The sequence below is a fragment of the Bos mutus genome, chromosome 6 (genome assembly GCF_027580195.1).
Source record: "Bos mutus isolate GX-2022 chromosome 6, NWIPB_WYAK_1.1, whole genome shotgun sequence".
Taxonomy (NCBI): domain Eukaryota; kingdom Metazoa; phylum Chordata; class Mammalia; order Artiodactyla; family Bovidae; genus Bos; species Bos mutus.
Genome location: NC_091622.1, coordinates 102,729,991 through 102,743,309, shown reverse-complemented (window position 1 = coordinate 102,743,309; position 13,319 = coordinate 102,729,991). Strand labels below are relative to the sequence as shown.

The following is a 13,319-nucleotide window of genomic DNA, read 5'->3' as shown; positions in this document are numbered from 1 at the left end:
CATACTCATTTTTCATTTCCTGGCTCAGACGTGAAGACAAATCAGTCATCATACTATCAACACCAAACACTGAGGCTAAAGGCCAAAAGCTATTGACCACCCACGGTGGCCCGACCCTGTGCCGGGCTATGGGAGGCCCCCTGTGGACCAGGCAGCATCTCCACTTCCTGGAACCTTCTGTCTAGCAGGAAAGTCCGGCAAATCACTGGCAGCTGGAATACAGAATCCAGGGCAGCAGGAGCCCCAGGGACACATGCAACGTGGCCTGCAAATGTGGAAGTACTGTCAAGGAAGGTTTTCTGGAGGAAATAAGGCTGATGATGGACGCTCAGCACATGCAGAGGATGTTCATCAAGTGAATGGGGTAGGGAAGACTAATGGGCAGATCTGCCAGAGGGACCGGCATGTGCAAAGGCTGGACCCCCTCAGGAACGGCAGGCAGACAGTATGGCTGGATGCATGCTCTGGTGAAGGCCTGGGAGGACAGACGCAGGGGCAGGCCCTGACACCCTGCGCAGAGCAGGAGGAAGCCTCTTTAGTCTGTTCCTCTGCCTCCAGGCTCTTCCTGTCTTAATCCAGCCCCACTGACTTCATTCACTGTATCTTCACTTGAAGATCAAGCTGATAGGTCCCTCCTGGGGCCCCACCATCCAAGCTGGGCTTTGGAGCCTGCAGGGTTTCACAAGCGGGGGTGGGTGAGGGAGCTGTTGTAGGCAGAGGCAGCTGGCAAGCAAGGGTCTAGGAGAAGGGACAGTGCTTAGGAGAGGGGTACCATTCACTGGGGGAGATACAGGAAATGAGCTGGAAGCAGGCCACGGGGGCCTTGAACACAGGTGAAGGTGGCTGCACTCTTTTCAGAAGTAATCAGCAACTGTCAGAGTAGCCAGAGATCTGACCCCCCATCCCCACCACTTCGACTTCCACGTGGGCAACCTCAGGTAAGTCACTCGTTCTCCAGCAATAAGTGCGGCCCAATGAGGGTTGGAGAGGAAGACTCACTGTCGCCCGCAATAACCCATTTTCACTTACACGTGTGCAAGGCCCACCCCTAAGCCCCCACCCAGCAGGCGCACAAGGTCAGGCACCTGCTGGCAGGTGTGTGTGTGTGGAAGATGAGAATGCCCCTGACCCGTGAAAAACTGGGACAAAGCCTCCCTCGGCATTTCTCCACGTGAAGCACACGCACCTGGCCGGGGTCCGGGTGCGGCCCTCACCACCAGAGCTCCCAACGGTGAAGTGATTTGTCTCCCTCGTGGCTTCTGGCAAGATCAAGAGGAGCTCAATACAGCCTCCCTCCCAAATGCAGAAAGCAGAGAAGATGCGGTCTCCAGCAGTGAAGGCGCACAACACCAGAAGACAGGCTTGCCACGACCAGAGCATCAGTGGCCCTCATCCAATCAGCGCTGACCATGGCGCAGCCCCGCCCACGAGATGCTCAGAAGCGAGATCTCCGTATTCCTGGGCGAGTGAAAGTCGCTCAGTCGTGTCGGACTCTTTGCGACCCCATGGACTATACAGTCCATGGAATTCTCCAGGCCAGAATACTGGAGTGGGTAGCCTTTCCCTTCTCCAGGGGATGGTCCCAACCCAGGGATCAAACCCAGGTCTCCCGCGCTGCAGGCGGATTCTTTACCAGCAGAGCCACAGGGGAAGCCCACATTCCCCGGGGGGCCTCTGAGAAATGAACTGAAAATTCTTCACAGAACATAAAAATTCTGGTACAGTTATTATATGCAGAGGGATGAAAAACGCCAGAACCGCTGAGTGGAGGCGACTTTGAGTAGAGTGGCCCAATGTTTCAGCGCTCTCGGGTCATCCCAAAGTGTTCATCTTGGCTGCCAGTTAGAGCTTATCATGCCCCAGGCTGTAGGTGGATTCACCCCAGCTCTCCTCACAGTTCAGTTCAGTTCAGCCACTCAGTCGTGTCCGACTCTTTGCGACCCCATGGACTGCAACACCCCAGGCTTCCCTGTCCATCACCAACTCCCAGAATTTACTCAAACTCATGTCCATTGAGTCGGTGATGCCATCCAACCATCTCATCCTCTGTCGTCCCCTTCTCCTCCCGCCTTCAATCTTTCCCAGCATCAGGGTCTTTTCCAATGAGTCAGCTCTTCGAATCAGGTGGCCAAGGTTTTGAAGTTTCAGCCCTGACCTCTCCGAGCTAGAGACCCAGCCCTCTTCACTCTACCATTATTTGTCAGGTATCCTTACTTACACCCTTCAGAGAGTAATCACAGTCTTAGTGGCGGGGTTTGTGTTTTATTTGGGTCTCCCCTCTCTCAGACTGAAAGCTGCCATGGGCAGGGACCCAGCCACTCGTGTTCATGGGGCTATGGGTCCTTTCAGGGGCACACAGGAGGCCCTCAAATGTGCAGTGTCATTGTTCGTCATCAGATCGAGCTTCTTGTTTACAGAGGAGGAAACTGAAGCACGGAAGAAATGTGACTCACTTACCCAGGGCCACACACTTCACAAAGGCAAAGCCACCAACCTCTGGAGCAGCACTGTCCCCCCAAATACAATGTGAACCCCAAATGCAATTTTAAATTTCTAGTACCCACGTTAAAAAACATAAACATAAACCAGTGACACTAATTTTAATAATACATTTCACGTAGCCAATATATCCAAAATGGTTCCGTTGTAACAAGTAATCAATGTTCAAGTTATTACTGAGATCTTCCTCATTCTCTTTTTCCCACAAAGTCTTTGAAATTCAGAGTACATTTTCCACTCTCCAGGGCACACGAGCACATGACTTAGGAGACTCATTCACAAGTATTCTGAGCACTACTTTTGGAACCACCAGCAGCAGCAGCGCTAACTAACATCTACTGTATACCGACAGGCTCTGGGCCATCTACACAGTTATTTCTGACCTCCACACTGACCCCAAGGGCTCAGGACACTGGACTTTCTCCATACTGAACAGAAGAAAAAAGTGAAGCTGGGAAAGATTAAGTAACAGGCTCAAGATCATCAAGCTAGCAAGGTGAAGTTAGGAAATTAACTCACATCTGACTCCAAGCGGTAGCAACACATTTCTTGGGCACCTACTGCATGCCTACGTCCTGTGCTAGGAGACAGAAAATATGACAGATTAGGTTCCTGCCCTCACGGTGCTTTCAGTCTAGTTTATGAGGACCAGGGCCATGATCACAAATGGGGAAACAAACCCACTTCAGATCTTCATGTCAGAAGCAACAAGGGGACAAAGGGGACAGTAACAGTGGACGGGGCAGGTGGGCATCTCCCAGGGAAGGGCAGGGAAGACCTCTCCAAAGAGGGGAAATTTAAGCTGATATCAAGGGTGAGAAGAAGCCAGTTCTGGAGCGGGCAGGAGATGAAGAGGCCAGGAAGCAAGGGGCAGACCTAACTGCAAAGCATCTGGCACATTCCAGGAACACACAGAAAGGTGGCTGGGCTCCCTGACTGTGCCAGCTGCCTCTCTGGGCCACTCGGGTGCCCCGTGCCGGCCCTCCTGCCTCTGGGTACTCCCACACTCTGGCTTGGAAAGTGAGAAATCAATAAACCGTTCTCCAGATATCAAGAGCAAGTCAAGGCTGGAGGTCCCCAGCATAGAACTGGGCAGGGAGGACACATCCACAGCTATCTGATGAGTGTCTGAACAGATGAATTAGTGAGTACTGGGAAGAGAGAGTGGAAACACCAGAACAGAACCTTGGCAGCTAGGGCCCCAGGAAGAAAGTTTTAACACTTTAAGCCATGCTTCAAACAGTCTGCACAATAGCCAAAAGGTGAAAACCTCCTAAGCGTCCATCCTTGAAATGGAAATAATGAATAGGTCACAAAATGTAGCCAATCCTTACAATGGAACATTACTCAGCCTTAAAAAGGACTGAAGTATGGATGCATGCTATGATCTGGATGAATCTTGAGGGCATTATGCTCAGTGAAAGAAGACACAAAAGGCCACACATTATATATGAGTCCGTGTATATGAAATTCCACAACAGGGGAATCACAAAGACAGAAGGCAGGTGGGTGGCTGCCAAAGGCTGGGGGAGGGGGAAGGGGTTTTCCTTGGGGGTGATGAAACTGTTTTTAAACCCAGAGGTATTGGCTGTACAACATTGTGAATATATTAATACTAAATGCCACTAATTTGTATATTTTAAAATGGCTAATCTTGAATTCCAGCTCAGCTTTAAAAAGTACAGGGGAAAGGAGGAAAAAAAAGAATTGTTTCGACAGAAGAGTCAGGTGGTGATTCTGCTAAATAAAATAAAACCCCATGTCTCAGAAAGCAGGTAGGAGGGATCAGCCTCCAGAAGTACCAGAATAGAAATGGAAAAGAGAGAAGATGGACTTTCCAAAGCTAGAAGAAGTAGAAAGCGACTTTACCAGATCACTCTCACCTCCACCATTTGATGCCGTTCAGTCGCTAAGTTGTGTCCGACTCTTCGCGACCCCATGGACGGCAGCACGCCTCCACTGCAGATGCCTGGAATCCTCAGGGTCTGTCCCACAAGGGCAGCAGGACACTCCTCGGTGGTGTGTCCCACTCCCCCCAGGCCTGGGGAAGGGGCCAGGGGCCAGTCCAGGGCTCCTGTATCAAAATACAGCCGAGATGGAGGCTTGGGGGCCAGCAGGCCGAGCCAGCGCATCCCCTGACCTGGCACATACAAGGGCATTACTGCCACGATGGGCGGCCCTTGGCAGCCCCAGGATGGCCGCAACAGAACCTCCTTTCATTCCCTAGAGTGGCCCTTCAGCCAAGTCTGGGCCGCAGGGGAGAAAGGACGGCAGGAAAGCGGCATCCACACAGCACACGGGTCCCCTGGGGTCTAGCTGGGGCTTTAGGATACACGACGGGGCCTGTGGATGATTCCAGGACCTGGAAAGGATAAAGGGACACACGAGCCACACAGAGAGGACAGACCGACCTCACAGCTGTTTCAGGTGTGGCTGTTCCAGGGACAGCATCACAGATACTACCTAGCACACGAGGCTGGGCCTTCCCCTCTGTTCTGCATCTCATCCTCACACCCACGTGGTCTGCAGGGACAGGGCCTGGGGCTATGCCCATTTCACAAATGAAGCCACTGAGCTCCAGAGGGTTCAAAGGGAACAGACCATCATCCACGGTCAGTATGTTGCAGAACCAGCATCCAGTCCCAAGGCTTCCACCAAAGCCTCCTGTGCTAAATTATAATGCTGCTGATGCTTGCTTTTTTCTACAAAACACCCACAAGGCAGGATGGGGTCATGGTTAAGAATGTGACCTGCCAGTTTGGGAAGACGGAAAAGTGCTGAAGATGGATGCAGATGGTGGTTACACAACACCATGAAATACTCAATGCCACTGAACTATATGTATATATTTAAAAGATATTTTAAGAAGTCATCAGGTACCGGGACATTAAGAAACTGTGGAATCGAAATTTTTAACAATAGGTATCATACGGAACCACATTCTCTGAACATGTATAAGATTCAATTAGAAGCTAACAAAAAATATAAATTCTTCCCCTTCTCAAAAAAAAAAAAACATGGGCTGCCAGTTTTGTGACCCCGGGTAGACTTCAGAGCCTCTATGTGCCCACCAATAAAATGAGAAATGCAAGCATCTTCCTCCGGGGTTGTATCCAAGTGAAAATCACTCAGTCGCGTCTGACTGTGTGGCCCCATGGACTATACAGTCCATGGAATTCTCCAGGCCAGAATACTGGAGTGGGTAGCCTTTCCCTTCTCCGGGGGCTCTTTCCAACCCAGGGATGGAACCCAGGTCTCCCGTATTGCAGGCAGATTCTTTACCAGCTTAGCCACAAGGGAAGCCCAAGAATACTGGAGCAGGTAGCCTATCCCTTCTCCAGGGGGATCTTCCCCGACCCAGGAATTGAACCAGGGTCTCCTGCATTGCAGGAAGATTCTTTACCAACTGAGCTATCAGGGAAGCCCCTGGGGTTGTGTTCAGGACTGGGTGAACTCAAACCAGGGAGAGAGCACAGACCAGGGGGCAGCAAACTTCTGCAAAGGGCCAGGTAGTAAATGTTTCTGACTTGACAGATGTCTGCGCCAACTGCCCAACTCTGCCAGTATAGGGCAGAAGCAGCCATAGACAGCAGGTACACAAATGGGCATGACTGGGTGCCAATAAAACTTTATTTACAACATCAAGCACCGGGTGGATGAGCCATAGCTTGTAGATAGTCTGGCCTTTGGTATGTACTCAGGCAATGTTTCCATTAAGGAAAACAGCATTTGTCTCAATTCATTTCCATAGATCTCAGTGAGAGGAACAGTATTCCTTGTGGTTCTGAAAATAAATACTATCACCAAAGACAAGAGCAGAGGCCCCCTCCCCACTGGGGAGCTGGCTCCTCCCTCACTCTGAGAACCCCAGTGCCCTCTCTCTGCTGCCCCATGCAAGCTAAATGGTGTCAGTCGTGTCTGACTCTTTGAAACTCTATGGACCGTAGCCAGTCAGGCTCCTCTGTCCATGCGATCCTCCAGACAAGAATACTGGAGAGGGTTGCCACGCCCTCCTCCAGGGGATCAGGGGATCTTCCCAATTCAGGGATCCAACCCACCTCTATGTCTCCTGCATTGGCAGGCAGGTTCTTTACCACTGGCGCCACCTGGGAAGCCCCACTGCTGGGTACCAGCATGTTAATTACACCCTGGTAATTAAGACCTCCTGGACCACTCCCTCAAGCACTAGTGCCCCTTCCCACTCCCTACAGGTGAGGCTCCTGACCCCTGCCCTTCACACCGTGAGGACCCCAGGACCCCCTTCCTGGCCCTTGCTCCTCACTGCTGACCCACGGTGCCCGGGCTGTCCCTCTGGCTTTGGAAAGGCACAAGAAAAGAAAACATTTTCCGAAGGCATTCAGGGCTAGAGTGACAAGCCAAGGTCCCTCTGGTGGCCAGCCTGCAGGCCTTTTTCTGAGCCTCAGGCTACAGCAACACCAACAGCTACTACTGGCTTTAAGGTAACATGTTTCTATTAAAAGCACTAAGAAGGCTCTTCTGATTGATTTCTCACACCAGTCCTGCAGGAAAGTTGTCTTTCCGTTACAGGAATCGGCGTGCTTCATGGAGCAACACCTAAGCTCTGGACGGAGACCATCCCCCGCCTCCACCACTGCTTAGTTCTTCCAGCTCCATCTCGAGACACAGCCCCTAACAAGGGGGTTCATGCAATCCTTACCCTGCCGGCTGCTAGGCAGTTTAAATTAAGATAATTCATGGCAAGAGTGGGAGTTTAAGCAACCATAGAAAGCTGTTTTCCTTCAGTGAACATCACGAGAAAGGAACTGGGCACAGAGAGGTTAAGTGACTTGCCCAAGGTCACACAGCCAGTAGGGTCTGAGCTGGTTCCTCGGCACACGTCCTGTAACCCAGCCCTGTTCCTTCACAGCCCACCTCACCTAGCTGGTAGCTTCAGCCTATGATCATTATTTTCATTAAGGGTTTTCCCTAAAACAGGGAACCAACCAACAAGGACTTACTATACAGCACAGAGAACTAGGCTCAAAACCTCGTAATAACCTATAATGGAAAAGAATCTGAAATATATATATAACTGAATCATGTTGCTGCACACTTGAAACTAACATAACAATGTAAATCAACTGTATTTCAATAATTTTTTAAAGAGTTTTCCTAAGAAATGGATGGAGATGACTCCAGCAGTGAGCAGGAAAAAGTCCAGACAAAAGAGGCATCAGAGGATCTGCTCTGGGGCCAGTGGACTCTGAGTTCAGGATTCTGGCACCGTTCTCAGCACCTTCTCACACAAGTCTGCACAGTTGGAATTAGTCAACATGGCACCCATCTCTTTCATCGTTCATTCTTGCTTATTGAATATTTAGCTTATTGGCCTGACGATGTTAGCTTGGGAAGGACAAAGAAGGTGAGGGCCTCTAACCTGGGCGTTTACTCTGTGACAAAGCTAAAGGGTTTATTTTTCCAAATCACGTATCACACACTCCTTCATCATCCTGTTGTTGCTGTTCAGTCGCTAAGTCGTGTCCAACTCTTTGGGACTGCATGGACTGCAGCATGCCAGGCCTCCCTGTCTCTCACCATCTCCCAGAGTTTGCCCAAGTTCATGTCCATTGAATCATCATCATCACCACTTATTTAAGTGCCTCGGATGCCCAGAGGCCACACTTCTGATCCCCACACCAATTAAGCCAAAGTCGGACCACTGCCCTTATTTGTACAGGAAATAGAGGCTCAGAGAGGTTAATCCTCTTGCCCAAGATCACACAGCTGTCAAGAACAGGACACCAGTGAGCGCAGCTTCAGGAGCCCTGCAGGTTGGTCCAACCACAGAGGGGAAGGAGGCAGAGAGAGAAGAACCAGGATTCACCCCAGCCTCTTGTCTCCTGCATTGGCAAGAGGGTCCCTTAACACTTAGGGAGATAAACAAACCACAGCACACAGGGGCAACTGCTGTTGGTTAATGCCTTCCTCAGAAACTGTTCCTTCTGCCACTCATCTCCCAGCCTCAACGTGCTCTGTGCACTAAGAAATCGGGCTCCGGGGGCCTCCCTGGTGGCTCAGTGGCAAAGAATCCACCTGCCAATGCCAGAGACATGAGTTCGATCCCTGGCCCTGGAAGATTTCACATGCAGCGGAACAGCTAGGCCAGGGCGCTACAGCTATTGAGCCTGTGCTCTTGAGCCCAGGAAGGAACCGCAACTACTGAGCCCTCGTGCTGCAAATACTGAAACCCAAGCACCCTAGAGTCTGTGCTCCACAAATGAAGCCTCTACAATGAGAAGCCCATGCACCGCAACTCGAGAGTAGTCCCCACTCTCTTCAACTCGAGAAAAGCCCTCACAGCAATGAAGACCCAGCATGGCCAAAAATAAATTTAAAAAGGAAAAAAAAGGGAGGGGGGCTCCATCCTGCCCCCTCCTCGTGAAGCCTTCAAGTTGGAGGAAGGGAGCTGTCATGCTCTCTCTCTCTGCACGTGTCTCTCTTATAGCGCTGACAGTACAGGTGCCTCCCCAGGAAGACAGAGCCCCACCAATCACGTGCTGCCTCTCAGATCTCACTGTGCCTCTCATCTCTGGTGGGCAAGGTCTTCTTAAGGAAAAATGACATAAATATTATACAATGTACGGATATAAGGTTCTGCGAGAGCTAAGTGTGTGTTAGTCGCTCAGTGGTGTCCGGCTCTTTACAACCCCATGGACTGTAGCCAGCCAGGCTTCTCTGTCCATGAAGTTCTCCAGGCAAGATTACTGGAGTGGGTTGCCATTCCCTTCTCCAGGGGATCTTCCCAACCCAGGGATCGAACCCAGGTCTCCTGCACTGCAGGCGGATTCTTTCACCGTCTGAGCCAGCAGAGACGTGAGAGATAAGAGAACCACACAATCTGTTTGAGCAGAATCAAGGAACACCACAAGACTCTCCACCACAGAATCTCCCACCACGAGAGCTGGGATGTCATATGAATAGGAGTTCTCCAGACACACAAAGGAGGGGAAACTTTTGGGGAGGAAACACAGCCTGTGGGGAACCCCTAAATGTGAAGACAATCTGGGGACACAGGGGTGGCGTGTCTGCCTCAGACTTTGTGGCAGGGAGAGGGAGAGGTGGTCCAGGGAAGCCGGGATGGGAAGAACTTGTGAGGAGGTCATGGAGGCAGGGGGAGCTGTAGGTGATTTGTGAAGGAGAAAAAATGGCAATGAATTCATTTGCTGGAACCATATTCTGACCCTTTTGAGGGGCTTCTCGCTAGGACAAGACTCAAGGCAAGAGTGAACACCTCCACCCCAGACTGAACAGGGATGTTTAGCATTACAAACCACAGGCAGGCGTCTCAACAACAAAAGCTTTGCAATCATCCATTAGCCTCCACCGAGTTGTACAAAACAAAGATTGCTCAGAGCAGCAAGTTAACAAATGTCCTGCTGGACAAGCATCCTAGGGGCAGGAAAGAAGGGGGGCTCCTAACCACCCCATCCCATCTCCAAATCTGCCCCTCCTCCTCATCCATTCCGGCTCATGGGAGAGCCACCCACCTGCTCAAGGCCCTGGAAAAGAAGCGGGCCCCTCCTATAGCCTTGGCCCCCACCAGTGGGTCACCCTGAGATGGGAGGCGGTATACCCTTAGACCAGATATTTACTCTGGGTGACTCCCCCTGTGAGGAGCTGAGGCTACCTGCACCCTACTCCAGGACCTCTTAGTCTGATCAGGGAGGCGGAGGCTATTGGATAGGATGGCAGTGTGTCCAGCTCTGTCATACAGGGACACTCAGGTGGGGGGCAGGGGAGGGTGGCCCGCCGTGCTCTCCCTGCCTTCTTCTAGATGGAGCTATCCAATTGAAGTAGGGATGTTCCAAGAGGGGGAACAGCACAAGCAAAGGCCAAGGACAGTGTGCCTGTGAGTGTGCAAGGAAGGGGTGGGGGTGGCGGAGGAGGACCAGGGTTAGATACAGTATCTCTGGAGCTTACAGAGCTGGGCAGAGGCTGGCGCAGAGCCCAGGCCGCCCCAGACGTCCGGAGAAGGGCAGACCAGAGTGTGTGGGGAGGGATGGTGCTGGTGGTGTGTACGCGGGAGGTGGGGGTGGAGGGTGGGTGGTGGCTGCTTTTAGGTAAACGGCTCCAGCGTGGGAAGCAGCCTCTATCAGGGATGACAAGACCGGATCCGCAGGAGCCTGAAGCCAGGAGGGTGGAGTGATGGAGCGAAGGGGCCGGGGGGCGAAGGCGCGGGAGGCCCGAGAGGTGGCTGGCCTGAACGCAGGGCATCCGGCAAGGTGCCGGGCCCCGCGGGAACCAATCCCTGTGCGCCATCTCCGGAGGCCGAGTGCGCCCAGGACGCGCCGGCCAGGCAGGAGGGTGGGTACCAGCCTTTCTTCGCGTTTCTCTAGCCTCCTCCCCGGCGCCCACGTGGGCGGAGCAGCGTGGGGGTGTGCAATGCGTGGGGTGGGGCGGCCTCGCCCTCCCGGCCCCCAGCCTCCAAGGCGCGGCCCTGGGGCTCCATCCTCTGGGCCATCTCGCCCGGCCGAGATCCGGGGGACCCAGACCTACTCAGTGGGTGGGACATCCAGGGAACCGGCCGACCACGCCCCCCCATCCCCCGCGCCACTCCCGGGAGGCACCCGGTGGGTCCCCATCCCCCTCCACAGATTGGGGGCGGAATGGGGAGAGGAGTGGAAATGGGGGTGGCGTGAGGAAGAGAGGCGGGGGAAGCGTCTGTAGGGAGGCGACGCGGAGTCCTCCGGACGGGATACGCCGCAGGGGGATTTGGAAGGGAGTGGGGGATGGGAACGGAAGGGTGGGGAACCTCGGAGGTGAGATGCGAAGGTGGCAGCGGTATTAAAGGGGGCGCGAAAGGCTGGAGGAGGGTAGAGGCAGGTGGGCGATGGGGCGGGGCGGCACCGGTCACTGCCTCCCTTGCCACTGTGCCAGCCCCATCGATCGCAGGGTCCGCGGGTTCCCTTTGACCAGCGCGCGCCTCCCGCCCCCCCGCGCACCTGTACCCACCTGCTCGGTGCTCAGGCCCGAGCCGGGCAGCAGCAGCAGCAGCAGCAGCGGGCGTAGCGAGTGCAGCCCCGCACCGCATCCTCCGGCCGCCCCCTCCCCGCCCCGAGCTACGCTGCCACCGCCCCCGCCTTAAAAAGGACAAAACGGAACGGAAGAAGGATTCATGCAAAATTTAAAAAAAAAAAAAAAAATCGAAAGAAGCAAATGAGAAAGACGGGCTGATGCGCGCGTAGCTCGGCTGGGCGAGGGGCGAGGTGCAGCGACGCCGGGTGACCGTGCTCCGGGCAGCCGGCCGGCGCGTGCCGCACACTCCCGGCTGCAGCTCGCTCAGCCGCCCGCCGCCCCGCTCGCAGCGCGGCCCCGCCCCTCACCCGGGGCGCCCCTCCGGTTGGCCCGTCCTCCTGCCAGTCAGAGGGTAGGGCCGGACGCTTGCCCCGCCCCAGCCCGGGGACGTTGCCGGGAGCTGTTCTGCCGCCAGGAGGAGAGTTTCGAGGAGGCCTGAGTTTGCGCAGTGGACCCGGCGACTTGTGCCCAGGAGGAGCGGGGGTCCCGCTGCTGAGCTCCTCCAAGCTAGCAGCTCTGCCGCCGGCTTAGTCGAAGCTGCTGTTGCAGGCAGACGGCCCCACCTAGAGCTAAGGGCCCCAGGAAACTTCACCTCCATTTTGGAGGGGGTGTATATCACCTGGAACTGTGGCTGTCCGGGGCCACCCATGGTCTAGAAGACACAACCAGAGATAGCGATCTGAAGGTCAGGGGTTAAAGGAAAATACTGAATGTGTCACAGCCAGCAGGTGGCACAGACCTGGTGACTAGGCAAAAGAGCGTCACCCAACAGTAGTAAAATGGACCACGTGATGTCCACCTGAGGCTTGAAGGAAGGGTAGGATTTAGTTAGGCAAAGATTCATTCATTTGCTTTCATTTTATCTCCTTTCGTTTGATCTCCTTGCAGTCCAAGGGACTCTCAAGGGTCTTTTCCAATACCAGGATTTGAAAGCGTCAGTTCTTCAGTGCTCAGCCTTCTTTATGGTTCAATTCTCACATAATGTTACATATTTGAGAATCCAAAGTGTAAGATGGGAAGATGGGCAGAAGCCAGCACATGCAGGCTACAAGAAAGAATTTGTTTATCCTGAGACTGTCTCACCAGGTAAGGGGGTCTGTAGGACCCCTGTCAGATTTGTCTAAGTGTATACATCAGGATAAGCTATGTGGAGCCCAAGTAACAAATGAACCCAAATATCACCATCTTGTTTTTTGCTCACATCCTACCTGAACCAGCAGGGCGCTCTGCTGGCTCTAGTCAGTCAGGAGCCCAAGCTGAAACCATGTACGCATAATATTTTTGGCACTTTGAATGAAAGGTGGCAAATTTTACCAGCTTTTAAAGTTTCCACTTGGAAGAGACATATCACTTGGCTTTATGGCTCATTGGCTAAAACAAGTCATCGGCCATGCCTGACCTGAATCAGGGCGGGAAGGGCAGACCTCCCATGTTCCCAGTAGAAATATCTGTGAACAGATCTAAGACTCTCATTAACAGATACACTGGCTGTCTTTGAATCTCAGACTGAAAAGGCAAGTGGAGATCAAAGAGGTGCGTGCGCATAGCTTCGGTGACAAGGGAAGAGGAGCATCAGAGAGGGTCAGGTAGTTGATTTGGCAGGACTTACTCAATGCTTTATAGAAGGCAATGGCACCCCACTCCACTACTCTTGCCTGGAAAATCCCATGGACAGAGGAACCTGGTAGGCTGCCATCCATGGGGTCGAGAAGAGTCGGACATGACTGAGCAACTTCACTTTCACTTTTCACTTTCATGCATTGGAGAAGGAAATGGCAACCCAC

At 53.1% G+C, this 13,319-nt stretch overlaps 1 protein-coding gene across 1 annotated transcript in view; it reads right to left on the bottom strand.

Moving 5' to 3' along the window:
• The window catches only part of JAKMIP1 (janus kinase and microtubule interacting protein 1), a 153,636-nt gene extending 141,920 nt beyond the window's left edge, over positions 1-11,716 (bottom strand). The window contains exon 1 of the mRNA XM_070371875.1: positions 11,473-11,716. The gene's annotated coding sequence lies outside the window, so the exon portion shown is untranslated. The remainder of the gene's footprint in view (positions 1-11,472) is intronic.
• Positions 11,717-13,319: the final 1,603 nt, after the last annotated feature.